General features: G+C 36.6%; 1 pseudogene; it reads right to left on the minus strand.

Annotated features, from left to right (window-relative positions):
* Positions 1-320: 320 nt before the first annotated feature.
* On the minus strand, positions 321-1269 carry LOC140526440 (L-lactate dehydrogenase B chain pseudogene; annotated as a pseudogene).
* Between the last annotated feature and the right edge of the window lie 8648 nt (positions 1270-9917).

The following is a 9917-nucleotide window of genomic DNA, read 5'->3' on the forward strand; positions in this document are numbered from 1 at the left end:
CCCTAAACTTCTCTTAGAGCTTGGATGCTTTACCACTTGGAGCATGTATGTTTATTAATGATATTGCTTCATTGTCTACGGTACCTTTTATTTTTTTTCGCACTTCAGTAGTATATTTATTGGTTCATAGGTTCATATAACAAGCCTTTTAATCATGTACTTTGATGCTGTGGCCAGAGTTGAATTCAACAGAAAAAATCTATCCACCTCGATGGCTAATTACTAAGTGGGCACAGGGATTCCCATGTTGATTGAGTTTCTACAGAATATTACAGGTCTTTCAGGTCTTTCTGGATGTCCCACAAGGTATCTGCACTCTTCTTGAGTTGAGCTACTTCATCATTTTTCAGCTTCTGGTTGATAACACTGGTCAGTCCTCTGGCATTCAAATGCATGGAAAGCTAAGGAAAACTTAATTCTCGATGCCATACATCCCCTTCACCATAGTGGATACAGGATGAATCTTGGAAAGATTTTTTAACATGGTCTCAATTAGATCAGCAATACTTAATCCAATAGCCCAGTTAGTGTATCCTTTGAGTTTGATCACCTCGTAGGCACTTTCAATCACCAGCTTATGAACCTCCTTCCAGTTTTCACTGTCATTGTCAGTTCCCATTTCTGCATTCAGGTCTTGGAGGTAAATGCGTGCCACATTCACTCCACTCCATACAGCCACACTTGAGTCTCCATGCTCTCCAAGGATGGAGCCATGGCAGCTGCTTGGATGGATGCCAAGTTATTCAGACATAAGATAGCGGAATCTGGCAGAATCCAGATTGCATCCACTCCCAATCACCTGGGGCTTTGGCAGGCCACTCAGTTTCCAGGTGACATATGTAAGGATATCTATGGGGTTGGAAACCACAATTATGATACAGTCTGGGCTATACTTTACAATCTAGGGAATAAAAAACTTGAAAACATTCACATTCCTTTGTACCAGATTGAGGCAATTCTCTCCCTCTTGCTGGTGGACTCTGGCAGTGACTACAACAATCTTGGAACCAGCAGTGACAGAGTAATCTTTATCAGCCACAATTTTAAGAGTTTGAAGAAACAAGCTCCCATGCTGTAGATCCATCATTTCTCCTTTGAGTTTGTCTTCCTAAACATCAACAAGGGCAAGTTCATCAGCAAGACTCTTTGCAAGTATGCTGATAGCACAGGCCATACCAACTTGTCCAACACTCACAACAGTAATCTTATTGTTTGGGGCTGCTGCCTCCTCTTCTGCAACTAGAACAGTTTTTCTTTAAGAGTAGCCATTTTGTTCTGCCTAAAGAGTAGGTGATTGCCTGGGATGAAGTTTGTCCCAAAGAGAGAAGAGAAGCAACTACATCTTTCTCCAGCTGTGCCCTAGCTACCTATGGTGCCTTTTAGAAGGATATAGTTTCCTTTCTTATCTCTTTTGAATAGATCAATTTCTGCTTTTGCTGTATCTGAGATTAGGATTGCTACCCCTGTTTTTTTTTTTACATCAGCTGAAGCACTAAATATTCTGCTCCAACCTTTTATCTTTACCCTGTGTGTATGCCCCTATCTCAAATGTGCTTCTTGTAAACAACATATTGTTGGGTTATGGTTTTTAATCCAGTCTGCTATCCTTCTCCACTTTATGGGAGAGTTCATCCCATTCACATTCACAGTTATGAGTACTATCTGTGTCTTTCCTTCCATCCCTTTTCCCCTTGTTTATGCTTTTAGTTCTTCCTTCTCCCTTGCTCTCCACTATAGAGTTTTAATTTTTGACCATGATCTCCCTTAGCCTTCCCTTCCTTCTTTCAGTACCCCTCCTCTTTTTAATCCCCTTTTCCCTTACTAGTTCTTTCCTCCCTTTTACCCTCCCTTCCCTTTTCTTTCCCTCTTCCCCTCCTACTGCCTATAGAGCTATTTTTATTTTTATACTTAACTGAGTTTGTTGTACCCTCCTTAAACCCAATCAGATGAGAATACCTCTCAAACAATGCTCATCTCCCTCCCCTCTTTTCCTCTACTGTAATATATTTTTGTGCCTCTTCCTGTGATGGAACTTGTTTTTTTTTTCTGCCTCCTCTCTTTCACATCTCCCATTACAATTTCTTTGAACCCTTAAATCACATTTGCTATCAACACATCATTTAATTTATACCTACTCCCTCTATCTATGTATATCCCTTTTATATTTCATAATATAAGTATACAGTTCTCAAGATTAACAAGTATCATCTTCCCTTTTTGGGATGTAAATAGTTTGCCCATATCGTGTAACAAGATTTTTCCCGCATTTATCTTTTTGTGCCTATTTTGAGACCTACGTTTGAAGATCAAATTTTCTATTGAGTTCTGACCTTTTCATTAGGAAGGTCTGGAAATTCCTTATTTCACTGAATGTCCATCTTCTTGCCTGAAATATTATGCTCAACTTTGCTGGGCAATTAATCCTTGATTGTAGTCCCAGCTCCTTTGCCTTATGGAATATCGTATTCCAATTCCTTTGGTCTTTTAATGTAGAAGCTATAAGGTCCTGTGTGATCCTGACTGTAGATCTTAGATATCTGAATTGTTTCTTTCTGGCTGCCTGCAGTATTTTCTCCTTCACTTGATAGTTCTGAAATTTGGCAGCAATATTCATTAATGTTTTTAGTGTGGGGTCCCATTTAAGAAGTGAATGGTGAATTCCTTCAATGACTGTTTTGGCCTTTGAGTCTACGAATTCTGGGAAATTTTCCTTTATGATTTCTTGGATGATATTGTCCAGGCTCTTTTCTTCATCATGGCTTTCTGGTAGACCAATAATCCTTAGATTTTTCTCCCCTGGAACTATTTTCCAGGTCAGTTGTTTTTCCAATTACGTATTTTACATTTCCTTCTATCTTTTCATTCTTTAGATTTTGTTTGACTGAGTCTTGGTGTCTCATAGATTCATTAGCTTCTACTTGCCCAATTCTAATTTTTATCACATTGTTTTCTTCAGTTAACTTTTGCATCTCCTTTCCATTTGTCCAGTTGTTCCTTTTAAGGAGTTGTTTTCACCAGTTAGGTTTTTTACTTCCTTTTCCATTTGTCCAATTCTCCTTTTTAAGGATTTGTTCTCTAAAGTGAATTCTTTTTTCATATTTTTAAAATCATTGGCCAGTTTTTCTTCTATTTCTCTATTTTGGGTTTGAAAACCTTCCTGAACTCTTCCAAGAAGGCTCTTTGTCCTTCACACCAGTTCATCTTCCCTTCTGAAGTTTCAGATGGAAGTACAGTCTCAATGCTGACCTCTTGGGTATTTGTGTTTTGGTCCTTGTCCCCACAGAAAAATTCTATGTTCTTTTCTTTTCTGCTTTGCTTCTTATTCATGATGATAACCCTTTTCTTGGTTTTTAAAGTAGATCTCTGCATCTGTGGCACAGGGAGCTCTGTCCCACAGTTCTTGTTCCTAAAACTTGAGACTTTGTGTGTTGTGGCCTCTGGTTCTTTCAGCTAGAAGGTAAAATGCTGCAGCTTACCTGGGGCTGAACTGGCTGGTGTTGGAAAGCAGAAGTCAGGTGAGGTCTTTTGGGGTTTCCATACCGTTACCCTGGAGCTAGCTCGTTAAATGTGGGGGAGAGATGATCTGGACACTGGCAGCTCCTTTGCTGAACTAGAGCATAGGCAAGTTTAGCTGTCTGCACTAGTTTCTTCCTGTTTCCCCTGGGGTGCTGAGGCAAGTCTGGGGTCCTGGTGTTGGCAGTTGCTCACTTCACCCCCCTGGGGCTCAGTATCTTCTCCTGGTTTGTTGAGGTGGGGATATCTGGGAAAGCTCTGAACCTGTACTGGTCACCTTTGGTCACAGCAAGGGGAACCCTCCTAAGCAAATTTTCTCGAAAATCTTTTTTTGAAGTACAGATATTGCCTATTTAAATTATACCTCTTGAAATCAATAGGAGGAAGTCAATTATTTCAAATTTCATAAGGCTGTTTTATAAAGGGCTTATTAGTATAAGGCCTAAGATAAGGCATAACATTAAGTATATAAATAATTTCTCCTAACATTTGCCCTGCATATACCTGTATCTTCATAATTGCTTGCAATACTCAGGGATTGTGTTCCTCTTCAATACATCTTTGATTATTGAAATCCTACTACTCCCTAAGACCCAGATTACAGGTTTCATAAATAATGAAGTTATCTCTGATTCTGCCTATCAAAAGTAATCTCTATCTGTCTCTGTCTCTGTCTCTCTCTGTCTCTCTGTCTCTCTCTGTCTCTCTCCCTCTCTCTCTCTCTCTCTCTCTCTCTCTCTCATATGCACATCTCTGAGTGTTGTTCTCTTCAATGAATTTATTCCATTTTAGTTTGTACAATAATTATTTGCACATATTTTTTGTCCCTTTGACATTTTGGGAGCTCCTTAAGGTCTGCGACTGGAGATGATTCATATCTTTAAACCATCCGTGTTCCAGATGCTTGCACAGAACAAATACTTGGTTTTGTTGAGAGGGATTTTAGAAAGATTCTTTTTTATACCATTTTCCCTTGCCCAGTTGTACAAGTCTGTTTCTGTCTGGCCTTACTAAGAATAGTAGGTCTAAAATGCAGACATCAGAATGTAATTGATGACATCATTTTATAGATAGATATTTTAACTCAAACAAGGTGAATCAGAATGGGGGTGGGGACAGAAAATTTACTCCTCAATTTGTCTTCCACATTCAAAAATGATATATTGGATCTATACATATTTAAGGTCATATGGTAGAAAGGAAAGTGTACTCCAACAATATATCTTTTTTATAAGTAGCTCCAATAAGTAAATTTGGGGGATGGGAATTTTTTTTTTCAAAAGAAATATGAAAGGCAAAAGAATTGGAATGTGGAAAGCTAGCATTACAAATTAAGACGCTACACTCATGTGAGGAAATCCAAGAATCAGAAGGGAGAAAAATAGTGAAGAGGATTTGGATAAAGAGCAATAGAGGCAGTAGTAATTGCTTGAACAGAATATACTATGAATAGAATGGACATAAAGAGACTAGCAATGAAAAAATTCATGAAATTGATCTTAAATTTGTCACAGATCTATGACATGGTAGTTTCATGGAACTCTAATTGTTAAGACTTATACTAAAGTATTTTATCTCTGTCAAAAGTAGTAAAGTGAATAATTCCATGTCTTGTTTCCATAGCTAAAAAATTCCTACTATGTGCTAGGCTCTGTACTGAGCATTGAGAATACTAAGACATTTATGCCAACTTACAGAAGGTAAGTGCCCTCCCTCTCTTTTATTAAATGAAAAATTATAACAGATAAATGTTTATATGGAATGGGTAGAAATCACTCTTCTGTGCTTCTCTTCCTAGTAGTTGTAGGAAACTAAATATACTTTCTTGCTAGATTTGTTTTGTTTCCCCATGGGTTTGGGGGGGATACTCTTTAGTATTTTTCTGTAGAATATAACTTTATTATAAATTGAAAAAATAATCTTAAATGCAATTCAATGGACACTAGGATATTAATGTTTTCAAGATGAATCATAGAATCTGGAGATCATGGAGTCCTCTACACCCACCCAAATTCTCAGGAAAGATCTAATAAGTTGACTGTAGGTTCTGGAGCCTGAGCTATTCAGGGACTAGGAGCCCATGACAGAATGGTTTTATGAACACACAAGAGAACTCTGGCTTTATCATCCTCAGAAAATACCATCAAAAAACATAAAGGACTAGGATCTATGAAGGAAAATGAAATGATGTAAGAGTCTGAAAAGTATTTTACATCTGAAGAAGAAACAGTTCTTTACAGACCTTTTAAGTATTTACCCAAAGTAGGGAAGTAATAATTATAGCTATATTGACAGCAATGCTTCCTATCCCAGTATAATTTCAGTGGGCTTAGCTTATATGAGGACCAACAATAAGAACAAATGAAATATGAATTATTTGTATCTTGCTATGTCTCCATTAAGTATATGAATCTCTTAGATTTTTTTTTAAAATTATTCTACATTTGCATAAATGTATTGAATCCTGAATGGAAATTTGATTTCTGATCTTCAAGCAATCAATTGATCAAGTATTCAAATTAAAAGCTATGAATTTGCATTTTCTTGTAGCAGTTACATATGGTTCAATGTCTTTATGACCAAGATTAGGAAAACAAAAAGTGCTACTATCAATCTGAAATGACTAGGGCTATGACAGACTATATGAGTACATTCAGAAGGTGTTTTGGATTGCTTATCTCTAATGCAATAAATAGGTCCTTGGGTATGAAAATCAAGACCAAACATGGAGAAAATTAAAGAGAAGGTGCAGGTTGATGTAGGTGGTCTCTTACGGCCATTTTAGTTAGCTTTGGTCCATTCTATCTTCCACTTTTTACAAATTCATTCCTTTCATTATAATACCTTATTATTTAATCTACATGGGGTGCTGGTTTCTCTCTGCCTGGTTACCAACCTACTCGCTCAGAACTTCCTTGCATGTGTGGTCCCTAGTTCCTAAGTAATATTCTGACAGCTGATCCAAATCACGTGTTAAAGAGATTACATACAACAAAACAATATCTTTAATCATGAATCTTCAGGCAGCATGAAACGGAGAACTTGAACATTTAAGGGAGTTTGGGCTATATTGCAATTGCAATGACTTTTCCAATGTCCCCTTAAAGCTTATGGACTAAGTGACTACTGAAAGAGTGATCACAGTCTGTCAATCAATAAGCACGTTGTAAGACACTACTGTGGACCAGACATTGTGCTGGTGATACAATAGCAAAAGTAAAAATCATCCTTAACATCAAAGACTTTAGAGTCTAGATGAGAAAAATTGGATATGTGTGTAAGTAAGTATATATATATACACAAATATATATACATATAGATGTATATGCTTGTATGAATATATGTATGTGTAGGTACATATGTCTGTAACAATATATAAAAATAAATATAAAATAGATGCAAATCGATTTCAGGGGTCAGTACAAGAAGCTGAGTGAATCAGGAGAGAGCTCATGTGGAAGGTAGCATTTGAACTAATACCTTAAAGACCTAGGGATTCTGAGAGACTTTGTGAAGAGAAAATGCATTCCAGGCAGAGGGAAGAGATAGAGGAAAGGCACATAGTTGGGAGATGGAATGCTATGTATTAGAGAGATTCTTGAGTTTGAGTATGAAAGTGGCTTGCTCAGATTTGTGTTTTAGCAAAACCAGTTTGGCAGCTGCGTAAAGGATGACTTGAAGAGGGGGCAGATGAGTCAGAAGCATCAGTTAGGAGGCTACTGCAATAGTCTATCAGGGGTGGGGAACCTGTGGCCTCAAGGCCACATGTGGCTCTCTAGGTCCTCAAGTGCAACGCTTTGACTAAATCCAAATTTGACAGAACAAATTCCCTCAATAAAAGAATTTGTTCTCAAAAACTTGGACTCAGTCAAAAGACCACACCTAAGGATCTAGGAGGACATATGTGGCCTCAAGACCACAGGTTCCTCAACCCTGGGATAGACTAAAGCATCTCTAATGTAGAGAGGAGACTTAATGAGTGAAGAGAGTGGGGTTGATATGAAAGGTATTGTAGAGATAGAAAGAACAAGATGTGGAAACTGAATGGATATGTGGGATGGGAATCATATGATAAAGATATAATATACTGATAAATCTGAGTCACTAAAAGGATACTGGTGTCCCTGAAAGAGATAAGAAAATTCAAAAAAGGAACTCTGTTGGGGAGTAGAAATAATGACTTTTGTTTTAGACACTGAGTTTGAGATATTTACAAGATATCCAGTATATATCAAATAAGCAATAATATGGTTCTGGGACTTAGGAGAGAGACAAGGGAAAGACATGTGGATATGGTACTTATCATCAAAGAGACATTAAATAAACCCACATGAAACAATAAGGGCACTAAGAAAGAGCATTTAGTGAGATTATAGAAGACTACCTAGAACAAAGCCTTGGAATATGCCCACAGAGAGCATAATGAGATGATCATGATGATGGTGATGATGATGATGATTAACTAAGAGACACCAACAATAAATAATCATACTGACAGGAAAACAAAGAGAGAGCAGGGTCAGAATAACACCAAGAGATAACATAGGAAAAAGTGTTTCAGAGTGTCAAATGCTGCACAATAGTCAAGAAGAATGCTTGAGGAAAGATCACCTTAGTAGATGGAATACTAGAGGAATGGAAATTATAATGGAGGCAATAAGGTCAGAAGGGAAAGTGATTTAGGGTACAAATAAAGGATTCCACTTTTTCAGGAGAAGGATGTCTTCATAAAAGACTGGAGTAAAGGAGGAGAGATGAGAGATAATATTAAAATATACCTTCATAAATGAATATTTGGGATGCCAAAATTCATTTATATTAAAAAATTAGAAATTCTCAAATTTGTCCTGCCTGTCCCTGATTCTGTCTTTTCTACAATATATACAAAATATCTCCAACATCAACAGTGCTATTTCTGCCTATTGAAATCTTACCCACTTTCTGAAAGTTTTATTGTCTCCAGAAATATGAAATCATCGCTGATCTTGCCAAGCAGAATTAAGCTCTCCCTCTCATAAATATCTCTGAACTTCTTTTAATCTTCCCATGTAATTATCTTTTTCTACTTAAAATTGCAATTATTCACACATTTTTTGACACCCTGAAAGACTGGAAGCTTTTGGAGGCCTATGACTAGAAAACATTCATCTTTTAACTATCCTGGTCTATGATAGATGATTGTACACAGTAGATATTGATAAAAGTTTGCTAAAAAAAATTATCATTGATTCATACTACCTTGCAATTCCTTTGTTCTATGTCTAAATAAATGGATGAGTTTCTGTATGACCTTACAGAGAGCAGTAAGTCCATAATGGATGAATTAGGGTGTAATTCATGAGTCCATGAGGAAAGATGGTCATTTTAAATCAGGCAAGATGAATCAGAATCCAGAAGAGCAGTTATTATCTGTGCTGCCTTCTGTATAAAATGTGAAACATACCTCTTACTGATGGAGGGGCTTTTGTGAGTTCTGTAGTTGGGAATGGATTTGCTTTTCAAGATGGCATATTTTTTTGGCCAAAGAAGAGCAGAAAATTAAATGAGTCAAGTGAAGGTCAAATCCCTACTTCTGTCTTCATTTGCATAAAAATTCCAAGCTGTTGGCATAATTATGACATCAAAATATCTTGAATGGAGTACACATTCTGAGCAGTGAATATAATTTAAAATTGCTAGAGAATCTATATAACTATTAGGCTTAAAAACAATCATTTGTTTATAAAAAAACAAGTTTGCCCTTGCCTCAAAACTTAGAGGTACCTTCAAGTCAGCCCTGGAATCATGAACCCAACTTAGTCAGCAAGATTCTGAGACTTCTTTTGTGACCCCTGGAAAATGATATAACTTGCTGGAACACTTGAATCATGTAATTTCCTAAGTAATTTCTGAATAAAATAGTAAAAAGACTAATGAGGAAACCTATTTCATGGAAATCTTGAGATGAATGTGCTTGAAAACACTGGACATCATATATTTAAGATATATTGTTACTGTTATTTTCAATATGAGAACCTTGTTCATAAATTCTCAAATGCTTTGAAGTATTAAACAACCCTAAAGATAATTTACTTCAGTGGTTCTTGATCATTTTTGGGTCAGAGGTCACTTTTATGAAAAATAAATTTGCAAAAATAAATTCTTATATAAAATTAAAATACATAAGACTAAAAATGAAACCTTTTATATATAAAACAATTATAAAAAATAAAGACATGTTCATTGACTTCAGACTTCAGACTATCCTCTGATCTAGATCAATGCCCTAACCTACCAAATGATAAAATAGGTAGACGGAGCTGTGAATTGCCCAACATTGCACAGAAGACCTGAACTAAGGTCCACTGGCATCTGATACAATGAATGTTGTGCTTGTTATTTGGCAGATGCTTCTTTTCCCTGAA

This window comes from Notamacropus eugenii, chromosome 2 (genome assembly GCF_028372415.1).
Source record: "Notamacropus eugenii isolate mMacEug1 chromosome 2, mMacEug1.pri_v2, whole genome shotgun sequence".
NCBI classification, from domain to species: domain Eukaryota; kingdom Metazoa; phylum Chordata; class Mammalia; order Diprotodontia; family Macropodidae; genus Notamacropus; species Notamacropus eugenii.